The sequence below is a fragment of the Macaca nemestrina genome, chromosome 5 (assembly GCF_043159975.1).
Source record: "Macaca nemestrina isolate mMacNem1 chromosome 5, mMacNem.hap1, whole genome shotgun sequence".
Classification (NCBI taxonomy): Eukaryota; Metazoa; Chordata; class Mammalia; order Primates; family Cercopithecidae; genus Macaca; species Macaca nemestrina.
In genome coordinates, this window is record NC_092129.1 from 174,027,124 (window position 1) to 174,047,007 (window position 19,884).

Consider the following 19,884-nt stretch of genomic DNA (forward strand, 5'->3'; position numbering starts at 1 on the left):
CTCAAATTCAGGACCACCTTAATAAGTTTGGGTGGTAACAATTAGGTAGACGGAGATTTTCTTCTTTCATTTGACTGACATCATGCTTAGGGAAAAGAACAATCCATTTAAATAAGGATTGGTTAGAAACTGTATCATTTCCATATGTTGAAGGTCAGAAAAATTTGATTGTATACTATAGTTCATTCAGGTAGGAGGAGGCCATTTTTAAAGGCTAAACTTTATTATCTAAGAAGTAGGTCTTAATTTTTAAACTCATTGACTTCATAGGTGAAACACACACACACACACACAAACTTTTCTCATTTAAGGAGAATTATTTTGTATGTTTTTACATAATTTGATCTTACCCTTTAATGCTGAGTACCTGGTATAGCCACACACTATTGTTTCTTCAAGAGTAACCCCTTTCTAAACAGTGTGTATTCACCAGGAAGTGCTAGAATAATTTTTGCTCCCACTGTCATTTTTAAAGTTTTGTTTCAGAGCCAGCTTTCACGGTATTTGTTTCACACTCAAAGAAACCAAAGTTATAATTAAGGCAGCTGTCATGTGATAGCACTAGGCACCTGGACACTTGGACTGACTTACCAGGGAAGAGGGACAGAGCAGGAAAGGAGAGAAAGACAGAAAGCAGAGCCCTGAAAGTGCCTTCTTTCTTGTTCTATGTTTTAGAGGTTAATAAGATAACTTTATAAAATAAAAGAAGGAGGCCAGGCGCGGTGGCTCACGCCTGTAATCCCAGCACTTTGGGAGGCCAAGGTGGGCAGATCATGAAGTTGGGAGATCAAACCCATCCTGGCCAACATAGTGAAACCCCATCTCTACTAAAAATACAAAAAATTAGCCGGGCATGGTGGCACAGGGCTGCAATCCCAGCTACTTGGGGGGCTGAGGCAGGAGAATTGTTTGAACCCGGGAGGTGGAAGTTGCAGTGATCTGAGATTGTGCCACTGCATTCCAGCCTAGGTGACAGACTGAGACTCCATCTCAAAAACAAACAAACAAACAAACAAAAACTTACTGTGACTTTTATATATTCAGTCTTAAAATCTTCAAAACAACTTCATTTATTTATTTGAGTAGGGATAGCATCCCACTATGTTGCCCAGGCTGGTCTTGAACTACTGGCCTCAAGTGATCCTCTCACCTCAGCCACTCAAAGTGCTGGGATGGCAGGTGTGAGCCACTGTGCCTAGCCCATTCTGTTTCTTTTTATTCTCATTTTACAGATAAGAAAACTGAGGCTCAGAAGCATTTAATCACCTTCCCTCAGCTATAAAGTTTGTTTTTTAAAAATTATACTTTAAGTTCTAGGGCACATGTGCACAACGTGCAGGTTTGTTACATGTGTATACATGTGCCATGTTGGTGTGCTGCCCCCATTAATTCGTCATTTACATTAGGTACACCTCCTAATGCTATCCCTCCCACCTCCCCCCACCCCACAACAGGCCCTGGTGTGTGATGTTCCCCTACCTGTGTCCAAGTGTTCCCATTGTTCAATTCCCACCTATGAGTGAGAACATGCGGGATTTGGCTTTTTGTCCTTGCGATAGTTTGCTGAGAATGATGGTTTCTGGCTTCATCCATGTTCCTCCAAAGACATGAACTCATTCTTTTTTATGGCTGCATAGTATTCCATGGTGTATATCTGCCACATTTTCTTAATCCAGTCAATCATTTGTGGACATTTGGGTTGGTTCCAAGTCTTTGCTATTGTGAATAGTGCTGCAATAAACATACGTGTGCATGTGTCTTTATAGCAGCATGATTTATAATCCTTTGGGTATATACCCAGTAATGGGATGGCTGGGTCAAATGGTATTTCTAGTTCTAGATCCTTGAGGAATCGCCACACTGTCTTCCACAATGGTTGAACTAGTTTATAGTCCCACCAACAGTGTAAAAGTATTCCTATTTCTCCATATCCTCTCCAGCACCTGTTGTTTCCTGACATTTTAATGATTGCCATTCTAACTGGTGTGAGATGGTATCTCATTGTGGTTTTGATTTGCATTTCTCTGATGGCCAGTGATGATGAGCATTTTTTCATGTGTCTGTTGCCTGCATAAATGTCTTCTTTTGAGAAGTGTCTGTTCATATCTTTGGCCACTTTTGGTTGGGGGTGTTTGTTTTTTTCTTATAAATTTGTTTGAGTTCTTTGTAGATTCTGGATATTAGCCCTTTGTCAGATGAGTAGATTGCAAAACTTTTTTCCCTTTCTGTAGGTTGCCTGTTGACTCTGATGGTAGTTTCTTTTGCTGTGCAGAAGCTCTTTAGTTTAATGAGATCCCATTTGTCAATTTTGGCTTTTGTTGCCATTGCTTTTGGTGTTTTAAACGTGAAGTCCTTGCCCATGCCTATGGCCTGAATGGTATTGCCTAGGTTTTCTTCTAGGAACTTTATGGTTTTAGGTCTGACATTTAAGTCTTTAATCCATCTTGAATTAATTTTTGTATAAAGTGTAAGGAAGGGATGCAGTTTCAGCTTTCTACATATGGCTAGCCAGTTTTCCCAGCACTATTTATTAAACAGGGAATCCTTTCCCCATTTCTTGTTTTCATCAATTTTGTCAAAGATCAAATGGTTGTAGATGTGTGATATTATTTCTGAGGGCTCTGTTCTGTTCCATTGGTGTAGATCTCTGTTTTGGTACCAGTACCATGCTATTTTGGTTACTGTAGCCTTGTAGTATAGTTTGAAGTCAGGTAGTGTGATGCCTCCAGCTTTGTTCTTTTGGCTTAGGATTTTCTTTGCAATGTGGGCTCTTTTTTGGTTCCATGTGAACTTTAAAGTAGTTTTTTCCAATTCTGTGAAGAAATTCATTGGTAGCTTGATGGGGATGGCATTGAATCTATAAATTACCTTGGGCAGTATGGTCATTTTCACAGTATTGATTCTTCCTATCCATGAGCATGGAATGTTCTTCCATTTGTTTGTGTCCTCTTTTATTTCATTGAACAGTGATTTGTAGTTCTCCTTGAAGAGGTCCTTCACATGCCTTGTAAGTTGGATTCCTACTTAAGTATTTTATTCTCTTTGAAGCAATTGTGAATGGGAGTTCACTCATGATTTGGTTCTCTGTTTGTCTGTTATTGGTGTATAAGAATACTTGTGATTTTTGCACATTGATTTTGTATCCTGAGACTTTGCTGAAGTTGCTTATCAGCTTAAGGAGATTTTGGGCTGAGACGAGTTGGGGTTTTCTAAATATACAATCATGCCATCTGCAAACAGGGACAATTTGACTTCCTCTTTTCCTAATTGAATACCCTTTATTTCTTTCTCCTGCCTGATTGCCATGGCCAGTACTTCCAACACAATGTTGAATAGGAGTGGTGAGAGAGGGCATCCCTGTTTTGTGCCTGTTTTCAAAGGGAATGCTTCCAGTTTTTGCCCATTCAGTATGATGTTGGCTGTGGGCTTGTCATAAATAGCTCTTATTGTTTTGAGATACGTCCCATCAATACCTAATTTATTGAGCATTTTTAGCATGAAGGACTGCTGAATTTTGTCAAAGGCTTTTTCTGCATCTATTGAGATAATCATGTGGTTTTTGTCTTTGGTTCTGTTTATATGATGGATTATGTTTACTGATTTGCATATGTTGAAGCAGCCTTGCATCCCAGGGATGAAGCCCAGTTGATCATGGTGGATAAGCTTTTTGATGTGCCACTGAATTAGGTTTGCCAGTATTCTATTGAGGATTTTTGGATCAATGTTCATCAGGGATATTGATCTAAAATTCTCTTTTTTTTGTTGTGTCTCTGCCAGGTTTTGGTATCAGGATGATGTTGACCTCATAAAATGAGTTAGAGAGAATTCCCTCTTTTTCTATTGATTGGAATAGTTTCAGAAGGAGTGTTTCAGAACAAGCTCCTCCTTGTTCCTCTGGTAGAATTCGGCTGTGAATCTGTCTGGTCCTGGACTTTTTTTGGTTGGTAGGCTATTAATTATTGCCCCAATTTCAGAGCCTGTTATTGGTTTATTCAGGGATTCAACTTCTTCCTGGTTTAGTCTTGGGAGGGTATATGTGTCCAGGAATTTATCAATTTCTTCTAGATTTTCTAGTTTATTTGTGTAGAAGTGTTTATAGTATTCTCTGATGGTAGTTTGTATTTCTGTGGGATCGATGGTGATATCCCCTTTATCATTTTTTATTGCATCTATTTGATTCTTCTCTCTTTTCTTCTTTATTAGTCTTGCTAGCAGTCTATCAATTTTGTTGATCTTTTCAAAAAACCAGCTCCTGGATTCATTGATTTTTTGGAGGGATTTTTATGTCTCTATCTCCTTCAGTTCTGCTCTGATTTTAGTTATTTCTTGCCTTCTGCTAGTTTTTGAATGTGTTTGCTCTTGCTTCTCTAGTTCTTTTAATTGTGATGTTAGGGTGTCAATTTTAGATCTTTCCTGCTTTCTCTTGTGGGCATTTAGTGCTATAAATTTCCCTCTACACACCGCTTTAAATGTGTCCCAGAGATTCTGGTATGTTGTGTCTTTGTTCTCATTGGTTTCAAAGAACATCTTTATTTCTGCCTTCATTTCGTTATGTACCCAGTAGTCATTCAGGAACAGGTTGTTCAGTTTCCATGTTGTTGAATGGTTTTGAGTGAGTTTCTTAATCCTGAGTTCTAGTTTGATTGCACTGTGGTCTGAGAGACAGTTTGTTACAATTACTGTTCTTTTACATTTGCTGAGGAGTGCTTTACTTCCAACTATGTGGTCAATTTTGTAATAAGTGTGATGTGGTGCTGAGAAGAATGTATATTCTGTTGACTTGGGGTGGAGAGTTTTGTAGATGTCTATTAGGTCCACTTGATGCAGAGCTGAGTTCAATTCCTGGATATCCTTGTTAACTTTCTGTCTCATTGATCTGTCTAATGTTGACAGTGGGGTGTTAAAGTCTCCCATTATTATTGTGTGGGAGTCTAAGTCTCTTTTTAAGTATCTAAGGACTTGATTTATGAATCTGGGTGCTCCTGTATTGGGTGCATATATATTTAGGATAGTTAGCTCTTCTTGTTGAATTGATCCCTTTACTATTGTGTAATGGCCTTCTTTGTCTCTTTTGATCTTTGTTGGTTTAAAGTCTGTTTTATCAGAGATTAGGATTGCAACCACTGCCTTTTTATGTTTTCCATTTGCTTGGTAGATCTTCCTCCATCCCTTTATTTTGAGCCTATGTGTATCTCTGCAAGTGAGATGGGTCTCCTGAATACAGCACAGTGATGGGTCTTGACTCTTTATCCAATTTTTCAGTCTGTGTCTTTTAATTGGAGCATGTAGCCCATCTACATTTAAGGTTAATATTGTTATGTGTGAATTTGATCCTGTCATTATGATGTTAGCTGGTTATTTTGCTTGTTAGTTGATGCAGTTTCTTCCTAGCATCGATGGTCTTTACAATTTGGCATGTTTTTGCAGTGGTTGGTACTGGTTGCTCCTTTCCATGTTTAGTGCTTCCTTCAGGAGCTCTTGTAGGGCAGGCTTGGGGGTGACAAAATCTCTCAGCATTTGCTTGTCTGTAGAGGATTTTATTTCTCCTTCACTTATGAAGCTTAGTTTGGCTGGTAACGAAATTCTGGGTTGAAAATTCTTTTATTTGAGAATGTTGAATATTGGCCCCCACTCTCTTCTGGCTTGTAGAATTTCTGCCAAGAGATCTGCTGTTAGTCTGATCTGCTTCCCCTTGTGGATAACCCAGCCTTTCTCTCTGGCTGCACTTAACATTTTTTTCCTTCACTTCAACTTTGGTGAATCTGACAATTATGTGTCTTGGAGTTGCTCTTCTCAAGGAGTATCTTTGTGGCAATCTCTGTTTTTCCTGAATTTGAATGTTGGCCTGCCTTGCTAGGTTGGGGAAGTTCTCCTGGATAATAACCTGCAGAGTGTTTTCCAACTTGGTTCCATTCTCCCTGTCACTTTCAGGTACACCAATCAGATGTAGATTTGGTCTTTTCACATAGTCCCATATTTATTGGAGGCTTTGTTCATTTCTTTTTCCTCTTTTTTTCTGTGAACTTCTCTTCTTGCTTCGTTTCATTCATTTGATCTTCAATCACTGATACCCCTTCTTCCAGTTGATTGAATCGGCTGCTGAAGCTTGTGCATTCATCACGTAGTTCTCGTGCCATGGTTTTCAGCTCCATCAGGTCATTTAAGGACTTCTCTACAATGGTTACTCTAGTTAGCCATTTGTCTAATCTTTTTTCAAGGTTTTTAGCTTCTTTGCGATAGGTTCGAACTTCCTCCTTTAGCTTGAAAAGTTTGATCATCTGAAGCCTTCTTCTCTCAACTCGTTAAAGTCATTTTCCATCCAGCTTTTTTCCATTGCTGGTGAGGAGCTGCGTTCCTTTGGAGGGGAAGAGGTGTTCTGATTTTCAGCTTTTCTGCTGTTTTTTCCCCATCTTTGAGGTTTTGGTCTTTGATGATGGTGACATACAAATGGGGTTTTGGTGTGGATGTCATTTCTGTTTGTTAGTTTTCCTTCTAACAGTCAAGACCCTCAGCTGCAGGTCTATTGGAGTTTGCTGGAGGTTCACTCCAGACCCTGTTTACCTGGGTATCAGCAGCAGAGGCTGCAGAACAGCAAGTATTGCTGAACAGCAAGTGTTGCTGCTTGATCGCTCCTCTGGAAGCTTTGTCTCAGAGGGGTACCTGGCCATGTGAGGTGTCAGTTTGCCCCTACTGGGGGGTGCCTCCCAGTTAGGCTACTCGGGGGTCAGGGATCCACTTGAGGAGGCAGTCTGTCTGTCCTCAGATCTCAAACTCCATGCTGGGAGAACCACTACTCTCTTCAAAGCTGTTTGACAGGGACATTTAAGTCTGCAGAGGTTTCTGCTGCCTTTTGTTCAGCTATGCCCTGCCCCCAGAGGTGGAGTCTACAGAGGCAGGCAGGCCTCCTTGAGCTGTGGTGGGCTCCACCCCATTCAACCTTCCGGGCCTCTTTGTTTACCTACTCAAGCCTCAGCAATGGCGGGCTCCTCTCCCCCTGCCTCACTGCCACCTTGCAGTTCGATCTCAGACTGCTGCGCTACCAATGAGGAGGCTCTGTGGGTGTGGGACCCTTCGAGCCAAGCGCGGGATATAATCTCCTGGTGTGCCATTTACTAAGACTGTTGGAAAAGCTCAGTATTAGGGTGGGAGTTACCTGATTTTCCAGGTGCCATCTGTGACAGCTTCCCTTGGCTAGGAAAGGGAATTCCCTGACTCCTTGAGCTTCCCAAGTGAGGTGATACCTCTCCCTGCTTTGGCTTGTGCTTGGTGGGCTGCACCCACTGTCAAACAAGCCCCAGTGAGATGAACCAGGTGCCTCAGTTGGAAGTGCAGAAATCACCCGTCTTCTCTGTCGCTCATGCTGGGAGCTGTAGACTGGAGCTGTTCCCATTCAGCCATCTTGGAACCCCCTAAAATTGATTTTTAGTGAAGTTTGACAGTTCTTTCTTATTCTTTCCACTACACAATGAGTTTCTCCCTGATAGCTAAATGACCAGTATCACCAAATGCAATCTGAAATGACACATTTACAGGGAAATTAAAAAAAAAAAAAAAAAACACGACTTGGTGTCTTTCTCAGGAAACCGTAACTTAAGCCAATCCTGGTTTGATACTTGAACTTAATAAGAAACTTGCTTTCTTACTTACCTAATTTCATTTTTTTTTTTTTGAAATGGAGTCTCACTCTGTTGCCAGGCTATGGTGCTGTGGCACAATCTCAGCTCACTGCAACCTCTGCCTCTCAGGTTCAAGTGAGTCTCCTGTGTCAGCCTTCCAAGTAGCTGGGACTACAGGTACATGGCACCACACCTGGCTAAGTTTTGTATTTTTTAGTAGAAATGCGGTTTCACCATGTAAGCCAGGATGGTCTCGATCTATCCACCTCGTCTCCGCCCGCCTTGGCCTTCCAAAGTGCTGGGATTACAGGTGTCAACCACTATGCCCAGCCTTTACTTACCTCAATTCTTTACCTTAAATTTAAACACTTCTACCTACATCGTGTTGGGGCATTTTCCATCCAAATACCCTCTGGCTTTCTCTGATCTCTGGAAACTCCTGTGCATTTTTGTTGTCCCAGCAGCAGTTTCTAAGCACTTTGACTATTTATTTTCTCAATAGTTCCCACTTTCCACAGTATCACAAACCTTTCTGGTGTCTAGCTTACCTACAGAATACATTCCTACAGCAGAATCAAGAAATAAAAGTTACAGGCACTAATGGGGTACTGCTACTCTCCAGCATTGATACCCATACAATTACTTTTCTCAAATCAGAATGTGATAATACTTTGCTTTTCTTCCTTTAAACGCTATTTAAGAAATTAAATATATGACATTTTTTGCAGCTGTTTTCTGCTTCTAGGTATTATTTGCATTGGAAATGTCATATAATAACTTTTTCAGAAGCAAAGTTTTCTTCTTCAGAAACAAACACCTTTGTTTGCAGATCAGTCTTAGTTTAAAGCTTATGTTATTATAAAAAATACAGTTTAGGCCAGGTGTGGTGGCTCATGCCTGTAATCCCAGCACTTTGGGAAGCCAAGGTGGGCAGATCACAAGGTCAGGAGATCGAGACCATCCTGACCAACATGGTGACCCCATCTCTACTAAAAATACAAACATTAGCTGGACGTGGTGGCATGCACCTGCAGTCCCAGCTACTTGGGAGGCTGGGGCAGGAGAATCGCTTGAACCTGGGAGCCGGACATTGCAGTGAGCTGAGATCGTGCCACCACACTCCAGCCTGGTGACAGAGAGAGACTCTGCCTCAAACAAAACAAAACAAAACAATTTAGAGTAGCATTTTAAAATGAAAGATTTTAAACAAAATTTAAGATGATTTTTGCCCTCTGCCTTCCAGTCTGTGAATTCACATTCCTAAGAAATCCTTAGTCCTCGATCTTGGTATGCCCCTGTCGGTCATATAGTGTAAGACGGTGGATAAGGGCAAGCGTGGTCATTTATCTTGCCGAAGTTCAGGACTGAATACATACAGATCAAATCCATCCTAAAAGTAGTAGAAAACAACAAGCCAACCATTTGTGAAGCTTATTAAGTGGCACATTTTTTTTTTTTAGCTTATGCTTGTGAAAAAATTATGTGCTGTTTTATGAAACCAAGGCTGCAAGTGATAAATACCATTGAGGGTAAAACTTTTTGGACTTATTGGTATTGTTATTATATTTGAACAATGAAAGCATTTGGATATAATTTAGGGCCATTTACCTTCACCCTTCTTAATATCTGTAGTCTATCCGGCTATCTCCACAATCTTTAGCTATCACTAGCTTAACCATCACCATGTGCTGCACCAAAAGACTTGTACAAAAATATTTATAGTAGCATTATTTCTCACAGCTTCAAACTGGAAACAATTGAAAAGTCTACTCACCGTTGACTGGATAAATTGTGGTAGATTCATATCATGGAATGAAAAGAACAAAACCCATTATATAAAGTGACATGGATAAATCAGTCAAAGTGATGAGTAAAAGAAGCTGGCCACGAGAGTGTAGGAACTGCATGATTCCATTTCTATGAAGCTTAAAAGTAGCCCAAACTACTGTAAGATAATAGCATAAGTAATCCATGCTTTGAAAATTTAAAAAACATTTTTAATGTTTTGATTGACACATAATAACCATACATGTTTATAGGGTACATAGTGATGCTGTAGTACATAAAATGTCCAATGATCAAATCAGGGTGATTAGTATGGTGGTTGGACAATTTTTTCACTTACTTTTCTAGGAAAGTATTTCTGTGTATATATAATAACACAGTGTTATCAAAGTCTAGCTAATCTTTGCTAATCTCATAGGTTAAAAAAGTTAAGTTCTTTTAGTTAAGTTCTAATTTTTATTTCTTATTATGAATGAAGTTGAACATCTTTCCATATGATTAAGAGACATTTTTAGTTCCTTTTTCTGTGAATCTTCCATATGTATATGTGTGTTTTTGTGCATACACACTCATATACATATATGTAAATATGTACAATATATGTATGTTTGTGAATATGTATCTTTTTACCTAGTTTTTCTGTTTCTTTTATTGACATTTATTTATTATAGCCATTGGTCTGTGTTTGTGATATTAATTGCATTCCCTACTCCTCCCTCACCCCCAGTTTTGTAATTTGTCTTTTAATTTTGTTACAGGGCTTATTTCTAGTCAGCAAAGTTTTATTTTCATACATTTCAATGAATGTTCTATTGCTTTTGAATTTTAGGTCATATTTAGAAGGACCTTCCCTAGTCCATTATTATAAAACCTTGCTCTTAGGTTGATGGTTTTATATTGTATGGTTTAAGCCTCTGTCCCTTTGGAATTTATTTTGATATAAGTTGGGAGATGGCTATTTTCCCAACTCCATTCTTTCCACATGGTTTCTGGTTGTTCACAAACTATTTTCTGAATTATTTATCATCTGCTTATAAATTTGGAATGCCAACTTTAAAATGTCTAAATTCCTGTGTGTATTTGATCTACTTCTGAACTTTTTATCCTATTTGCAATATTTATCCACTTGAATTGTTATAGCCTATTGAAATTTATGTTAGACTTGATCACCCCTTTATTATTCTTCATTCTCAGAATTTGCCTCAAAAATCCCCATTTTTCTTTTTATTTAAATTTAAAACATGTTTTCTACAATTTTTTTCCACAGATACAATTTTCTGGATTTTTTTAATGAAAATTGTGTTAACTTTATTATCTCGGGAAGAATGAATATATTTTTAGTGTTGGCTGCTGCTATCCTAAAAGAAGCTCCTTTATTTAAATGTTCTTCCATGTCCCTCAATAGCATTTAACAGTTTTCTTCTTATGCTGATTTTTTATTGGTGAAAAAAGTCTATTGTTCTTATGTATTTTATTCTTTTATTGCTATAATAAATGTTTCTTCCCCCTTCAGTTCGTATTCTTATTGGTAGTTTGTTTTTATATAGGAAGAAGAATGATTTTGTACTGGAGCCACCTTCCTAAATTTTTTTGTCATTGTGGTTTTTCAATTGTTTCTCCTATGCGTTTAGAGGTAAATATTGCCTTTTTTTTTTGGTTTGTTTGTTTTGTTTGTTTGCTTGTTTTTGAGACAGAGTCTTGCTCTGTCGCCCAGGCTGGAGTGCAGTGGCGCAATCTCGGCTCACTGCAAGCTCCATCTCCCGGGTTCATGCCATTCTCCTGCCTCAGCCTCCAGAGTAGCTGGGACTACAGGTGCCCGCCACTACGCCCGGCTAATTTTTTGTTTTTTTTTTTTAGTAGAGACGGGGTTTCACGGTGTTAATCAGGATGGTCTTAATCTCCTGACCTCGTGATCCACCCGCCTTGGCCTCCCAAAGTGCTGGGATTTCAGGCGTGAGCTACTGTGCCCGGCCAATATTGTCTTTAAATAATAAATGCAGTGGTTAGTACTTTCAGAACAATGTTGACTAACAGTGATGATGAGGACATGTGTGTCCTGTTCCTGTCTTTAATAAGACTGCATCTAATGTTTCTGCATTAAGCATGATTGGAGAGTATCTCTTGGGTTATATGTAATGCTTCATGGCCATCATTTTCTATATATTCCATAATTTCAGGTTTGATCTTATTCTTTACTGAGCTGTTTACTAGAGAGTTTTAATATTTCAGATGATTGTTTTCTAGTGAATTTTATTTCAAAATTCTCTTATATAGTATGCCAAGCTGTCTGTTTTTCTTTTTAATTATTTCATCTTGTGCTGTTTTGTTTCTTATAATTTTAAAAGTTTTAATTTTTGTTCTAGTAATTATTTAATAACCATAACATATAATATGCTTAATCTTCTGTTTTTCAAGAGAGTATCTATCAACCCTCTAATATGAGCAATTGAAATTTAATTTGTTTGTCTTACATACTTCCTCCTATCATCCAATTTTAATTGTTTATATTATTTTAAAAAATTATATTTATATCTGTAAGTGCAGTTATTGCTTTGCTATTTGATATGTCAGGTTTAAATTGCCTCATTTGACCCCAGGCTATTAAAACAATTTTTTAAGAAGAAATAAGCAAACCTATGTTTCCTTTTACTTTTTTCCCTCCCATCTCAATTTAAAAAAAAATCATACTGGCTGGGCACAGTGGCTCACCAGCATTTTGGGAGGTGAAGTGCCTCACTTGGCATTTTTGGAGGCCAAGGTGAGTGGATTGGTTGACCTCAGAGCTTCGAGACTAACCTGGGCAACAAAGTGAGACCACATTCCTTTAAAAAAAAAAAAAAAAAAAGAAAACATAATTAAAAAAATATAATTTCTACATTGTCAGAGTTTAAAGTTATAAAAGTCTATTTTGTAATTTACAAGTCTCATATTCGTTCAAGTCTTGATCACATAGCTCCATGGTTTAAAATCCTTCCTGCTAGTTCTTTAGCCATAGTGACTCTATTTTTTTCTTGGTTGTCTGAAGTTACTTTTCTGATAGTTTCTTAATAAAGCTACTGAGATTTAAAATCTTTTTGTATATGAAAAAGTGATTGTTATATTACAGTCTGTCTGGGTTTAAACTTCTTCAGTCACATTTTATTTCCTAGAGGGTCTTCTAGGCACTGCTCCTCTGTCTTCTGGTATTGGTTTTTCTAAACTTTGAGACTAGCATTTTTTTCTTCCTCGAAATACTTGATCTGTTGCCTTGATCCCCACATTATTCTTTTTTTGCCTTTGAAGTTTAGTAACTTTCTGGGATGTCTCAAGGAGAATATTTTGATTTTCATTTTTCTTTTTCTTTTTTTTTTTTTGAGATAGAGTCTTGCTTTGTTGCCCAGGCTGGAGTGCAGTGGCACAGTCTCGGCTCACTGGAAGCTCCACCTCCCGGGTTCACACCATTCTCCTGCCTCAGCCTCCTGAGTAGCTGGGACTACAGTCACCCGCCACCACACCTTCCTAATTTTTTTGTATTTTTAGTAGAGACGGGGTTTCACCGTGTTAACTAGGATGGTCTTAATCTCCTGACCTCGTGATCCACCCACCTCGGCCTCCCAAAATGCTGGGATTACAGGGATGAGCCACCGTGCCTGGCCCAATATTTTGATTTTTCTATAATAATTTTTCCTTTGATGTAGTCTGTCCTTTTTTCCATAAATTCAAATATTATAATTTTGGCAACTTTTCTTGAATTATATCTGTATGTTTTCTTTTTTATTATTTTACTTCTACAGGGACAAACATTATACAGCTATTATGTTTTCTGTGTCTGTCTTACTTGTCAATCATTTTCTTTAACATTTTAAGCCTGTTTAGTCCCATCTCATTTTGTTTGCTTTTCCTCATTCCTGTCATCCATGTCCCCATTATACATTCAGTATGATTGGTTCTCTTTTGTATTACTTCTAGTCTAAACTTCATTTCTCCACCACCTTTTTTTGAAGGAAAATTTGTATTATTTTAATTATTTTTATGTACAGAAAACTCAACAGTGTATATTTAACCCAGTTCAGTGGCAAATTCTTTAGCCTTTGCCTTTTCGAGCTTGGCAACGTGAGCCACAGACTTGGGACTCAGAACATTGCCTCCCCAGTGATGGTGGATCTCATTGTATCTGTCATTGCAATTGGTCCTGATAGCTTCCACCAGCTTAGCCAAAGCAACTTTGTCTTCTGAGTTAACCTGTGTGACGGTGACAGTGGTGCAGGTCTTCCTGTGGACTAGACGTCCCAGTCTTGCCTTCCCCTTGATAATGCAGTAAAGGACCCCCATTTTACAACACAGGGCAAGCAAGATGACAACCAGCCCGATGGGATCCACGTCATGTGCAATCACCACCAGCTGAGCTTTCTTGTTCTCCACCAAGGTGGTGATGGTGTTAACTCCTGCTCGAAGGACAGGTGGTCTGTTAGTGGGGACGTCCCCTTTGCCAGCAGCTTTCTTCTCAGCCTGGGCCAACAGCCTCTGCTTCTTCTCTTGCTTCATCTCTGGCCTGTACTTGTGGGCCAGCTTAAGCAGCTGAGTACTAGCTGCTAGCAGTTAGTACTAGCTGTTTGGTGGTCCAGGGCTTGGGTGAACTGGTTAATCGCAGGAGGCACTTTCAGCTGCTTATAGAGAATGGCTCTCTGCTGCTGCAACCTGATAGAGCGGGGTCATTTTACAAAGTGGGTGAGGTCTCTTTTGGGCTGGATGTCCTGTCCAGTGCCAAAATTCTTAGGCCTTTTCTCAAACAGGGGATTCACCACTTGCTAGACCTCCTGCTTCTTCATGACAGCAGGGGCCGGAGCCACCTTCTACCCCTTGGCCTTCTTTCCTTTTGGCATCTTGGGCAGAGGGAGGAGCTCCATTACCTTTTTTGTCCTACTTCTTCCCTTAACTCTTCAAGCTCATGGTTTGACTAATTATGTTAGTCCCCTGTACATTCTCTGATTGTTGCATATTACTTGAGCTCTTGTTTGTAGGGGCAATGGATTTGTTACATTTTCAAAATTTATAATTACATATTTTTTCTTGCTTTCAGTGGCTTTATGCCAATATTTTGGGGTAAATGTCATTTCACTTGCATTTTTTTCTTTCTTTTTTATGTTATATTTTCGTGATTTTTACACTAGTTCATTTTACTAAAGACTTTCATTTTTCTTGGAACAAAGCACATTTTCTCTGGACCAGGTATTTTTAGGAGGCTAGTCTTACAAAGAAGGCAAAACTATGTTTTAGCCTTGCAAAAATTCTTATGGCTTTTGTTGGTTATTCCTTTAGATTTTTTTGATTTACTTCTTCTAAGCCAGCTGAGATTATTAGTAAAAGAATGATCCTAATGCAGATATTCCTTCCTTTCCCATACTGTAGGAGCTGCTTATTCCAGCACAACACACCATCTCAAAATTTAGTGGCTTAAAAAACAACAACCTTTTAGTAGTTATTGTGATCATGTTGGTCACATTCATAAGTTGGTTAACTTTTAAGGTGGCTCATTCCTAAGTCTACAGCTGGTGGTGGTTGGCTGATTTAGGCTGGCCTAGGCTGGGAGTGGTTTTACTCTACATAGTTTTCATTTATCCCCTAAGACCAGCGTGTTAGTCCTAGTTTTATCCTTCTCATAGCAATGGCAGACCTGCAAGAGAGTAAGGAGAAATACACAGGACTCTTGAGAACTTGTCTTGGAACTGGCACATCATTAAAGCAAATGACTTAGCTGAGCTGAGATCCCAAAGGTGAGGAAAGGACTTGTACCTTTTTAGTGAGAGTAACTGAAAAGTTGCATGAAGAAGAACATGGACACAAGGCTGCAGAATTGGGCCATTAACGCAATTTGTCACCTTTGCCAAACACAGAATGCATTCTGCAGATATAACTTGATAGTTCTCTGCTTATTCCCATATTCTGTGTTTTTCATGACTGTTCTAACTGGCTCAAGGAATTTCCCACTGCCAGTCCATGCACTTGTTCCTTTAGTTTTAAGTAAGATGAGATAAATGAACGACTTAAGATGGTCCCACTTATCCTCCCCTCTTGATATTTGCATCCTTGTATAATTCCTTCTTGACTATGGGCTGGACTTAGTGACTTGCCTCCAAGAAAAATAGATAATTGGATGGCACTTGAAGATTAGGTTATTTAAAAACTGTCATTTCCATCTAGTTCCCAGTTTTTTTCATTGTCGTCGTTATTTTCTTCCTTGCTGTAATGAAGAAATCTGCCATATTTTCAGCTGCCCTGTGAAGGGGCCCATATGGCAAGGAACTGAGAGTGGCCTCAATATCCCACAAGGAACTGAAGCCTTTAATCTAAAGCCTTAAATCACATGAGTGAGCTGGGAAGTGGATCGTACCCTAGTTGAGACTTCGGATGACTACAGTGTTGGCTGACACCCTGATTATAGCTTACGAGAGATCCTGAATAGGGGAGTCAGCTAAGCCATGTCCAGATTCCTGACCTGCAGAAACTGTGAGACATTGAATTATGATGGTTAAACCACTAAGTTCAGAAATAATATAGTAGATAGCCCTAGATAGCTAAAAGCACATAGACCATTGCTTTACCGTTCAGAGTGTGTCACTTGGGTTGGAGAAGCATGTGCTGTTGGCTTTGCTTGAGATCTGCAGTAAAGGATGTCCTTTCTCAAGCTGAATGTCATTGCATTTGGCATGTCTTCTTTACATTGTGGGTTGGCGTTTGTTGTCTTGAAAAAATAGCTTAGAGGTTTATTAAAGAAAGAGTTCAACGTCACTTTTCTGTTTCTCATTTTACTTACTGAATTTGGGTAATTTTTTCATGCTGTTATAAAAATAAAATTCAAGTTCTGGCTTTGTCCTCTGCATTTTATTTGTATATGCCTCCAGAAAGTCCCTGCTTTAGACCCTTGGGATAATAATAATGTGAGAAACTTAATGAACCCTAGCCCAATGATTTAGTATGAAAATTATGCCAGCTTTGTGTGGTCCTGCTTTGACCAAGCATACTCCTTTCACAGTCCTGGTCTTAGATGTTCAACCCAAGAGGCAACAAATGTAGCCAAGAGCATGGGTTCTGGTATTATATTGTCTATTATTATTATTTTTTAAACCGTAGCTCTGGCACTTACTACTGTGTGACCCCAGGAAACTATCCTCCCTAGATTTTATTTCCCGAGCCTCTGAATACTTTACAGTATTGAAAACTAATATTGACAGTATTATGAGGCTGATGAAATGAAATAATTTATACCAAGTTTTTAACATAGTACCTGCCAGATGGCAAGTCCTCAATAAATGTTAAGTACAATACAAAAAAATCATACATTTATTGAATACCTATTAATTGCCTGGTATTGTGCTAGGTTGTGGGGATGCTAACATATATGTAACTTGGTTCATTTTCTGAAGGAAGTTATAGTCTTGTAAGTGAAATAATTTCTGTACAACATCATTGCTTCCAAACATTGTCAGGTACTTCGGTTCTGTCATCCTGATAAATTCCCCTTTGAGGTTTTATTTTTGAGAATATGCTTTGGTTTCCTGCCTGGTATCCCAGTAACTAACTCTAAGATAAGGAGACTTTTTATATCCGTAGGTCCTTCTAGGGAATAGCCAAATGAAAATTGCCTGTCTATCTGATCTCACTCCTGAAATCTATTTAAACTCTTCTCATAATATGCCCAGATCTTTTTACAAAATTCTGTTGACGAAGCTTTTGGATGTAGAGGAAACATTTAGATATATCAGTTGGTTAGAGTGTATGAAGAAACTGCTGTCACTCTTATCTCTTTTGGCCTCTGATTGGCCAGAGCTAGCAGTCCATCTTCGGCAACCCACTCTAGCTACAGTTCCAGCCCACAGTCTAGGTCCCAGGGAGTCATTGATAACCTTGCTTCTCTCTAGATCTCTCCACACGTTGTGTGTGTGTGCGCGCACGCGCGTGTGTGTGTGTGTGTTGTGGGGTGTGAGTCAATGGCACCGTTATAGAATACTAGTCAGAGAAGTGGAGTAGAATGCAAAGCCAGGTGAGAAGGTTGGTGAGACTAAGGCAGAAATAAGACCTGATTATGGTGGAGAGGTGGATAGTGAAGGGATCATCCATTGCAACTTTTATCAAGAATCAAGAGGGACAATTGGCATGAATGTGCAAAGTGAGTTGCTTTGGTATGAATAACAAAATCACCAGGCATACGCTATCCCTATAGACCTATCCAATTTACCTGGTAGATATATTTTAGAAAATAAAACTGTTTAGACTCCCACCCTGCCAAAACCCAAAAGTAAAAACAATGCCTCTTTCTGTTTAGGTCACAAAGTAAAGCTATTCAGAACCAAACAAACAAGGAAGCAAAAGCAAAAATTCTCATTATATCTACTTCTGTTTGCAGACACAGATGGGACTGTGTCAAGCAGGAAACTGAAGGGAGCTGGTGAGTTTCTGGAGCTCCTGGCCAAAGCTGGGAGATCAGGTGCCTGTGGCTTATTTTTGCTGGTGTTAATCTAGGATGCCTACGGTGTTGTCAAACGTATTTCATTAGTGTTTTTCCCTTATTAAATATGAAAATCATGTCAAAGGTAAATGTCAAGAGGCTATAAAATTACCCTTCTTATCTTCCGTACATTTATCAGTTGATAAATGGAAAGACACTGCTGCCAAAATAACTGAATGAATAATTTATAAATGACTGATGCATCTTGTATGTTGTTTCAGGCACAAAACAGTAGGACATCAATAATCAAAAGAAGTTGGATTAATTTAGCAGTATTTTGCCATTGATATTTTTATCTAAATGTTGCAGTCTAGACCTCGGTGGTCAGAGAAGCTTCTTTTCTACCATTTTTTTTCCCTAATGACTTGGAGCAGGGGGTAAAGGAGAAGGGGGCCCCCTCTTTTGCCTGAGAGCTCCCTTTCTCCCCCATTCTTTGATATTAAAGTAGTTAGCTTTGATGAATGAGAGTCAATCTATATATTCTTTCTTCCTCTGTGGACTTCCTCATAATACTTGTACCAGGGATGGAACAAAAGCTTCTCTTGCTTTAAAATCTCTTGATTCATATCAATCCTGAATTTGAACTTTCCCTATAGGTCAGTCTCCCTCTTTAATTGACATGAAGACAGTGTTATATTTAAAGTGCTAGTCTCTTTAGTCAAATTTTCTTACATGCATTTACAGTTCTGTGACATTGCAATCTCAGTCACCCTAAAAGGTCCTTTACTGTGCAGGTCAAGAACCTCAATTCTATTGATTCTGCTCCCTCTGGTTTAGGTACCTGGCCTGTCACCAACCAGAAAGAAGGCCTTGGAGGTTGCCTCACTGCTGCAATGAGCAGAGCTGAAAGTGTTCTCAGGGAAGGAAGGAAGAAAAAAAAAAAAAAAAAAAAACTCACAAAACTCCGAAGTCGGAGGAAAATCGAGGGAGAAAATGTGTTTGCATTTGGAGGGCTCAACTTGGATCTTACTTCCGAAGCTGAAGGAGCCTCTTATTTCGGGCCATCTACTAGCAAGGGGACAGGGCCACACAGTTCACACCGTGATTTAGCCTGACCTGACTTTTCAAGGGTGGCCACTTGATTATGTTTTAAAAATTCCTCCCTGTGGCTTTGCCCACCAAACCTAGAGATCTGCATTTTTGCCTGTCCATTGTTGAGAACAGCCTTGCCTCGGGTCCCCCAGGCCCTGCCTGTTAGCCAGAGCCACCTCCGAGGATCACGACATCCCTCCCAACATCATAATTGGGCCGGCTCTCCGGGCGCCCCCCTCTGGGCCAGGCCTACGCACCCCAGCCAGCCCACGCCTCCGCAAGGGCTCCCCGGCTCCCCAGCCGGCCGGTTATCAGCAGCTCCGCGGTTAGCGAACCGCTGTGACTAAACGGAGATTGGGGGGCACTGCAGGCGAGGGATGAAAAGTGGTGCCCTCCCAGGGCACGGAGCCTATCTGCAGAATTGGCCCAGGCCCTGGAACTTCACAAACAGTGCAGCAGAAGGCTCTCTTGTTTGGGCATTTATTACCTGGAGCAATATGTGCAGAGAGGGGAGATAATGAAGTACTTGACTAATTCAGTGTGATCCAGCTGGCTGAGCCAGAGGGGCTGGCTGCGGAGCCCGAGCCGGGAAGCTGAAGAACTCACTGCTAGCCATTTTCCCTAGGCACCTGGGAAGCCAAAACAAAGGAGTGCACAGATCAAAAAGAGAGGTATCAATAATAAAGGAGAGGAGATCAGGAAAGGAGCAGAAGGCGAGGGGGTGGGGCCTTCACTCCATTTTTAAGATTTTTTTTTTTTTTTTCCATTTCATTTGATTTCCAAGTCAATCACTTTCCACTCTCTAGACCTTGGCATTCTAAATCCAGTAAGCTTTTTTGTAAGTTACACCCGTCTTTCTTTCTTTCTTTTCTTTCTTTCTTTCTTTCTTTCTTTCTTTCTTTCTTTCTTTCTTTCTCTCTCTCTCTCTCTTTCTTTTCTTTTCTTTCTTTCTTTCTTTCTTTCTTT

At 39.6% G+C, this 19,884-nt stretch overlaps 1 pseudogene; it reads right to left on the minus strand.

Annotated features, from left to right (window-relative positions):
- Positions 1–13,439: 13,439 nt before the first annotated feature.
- On the minus strand, positions 13,440–14,263 carry LOC105487410 (large ribosomal subunit protein eL8 pseudogene; annotated as a pseudogene).
- Positions 14,264–19,884: the final 5,621 nt, after the last annotated feature.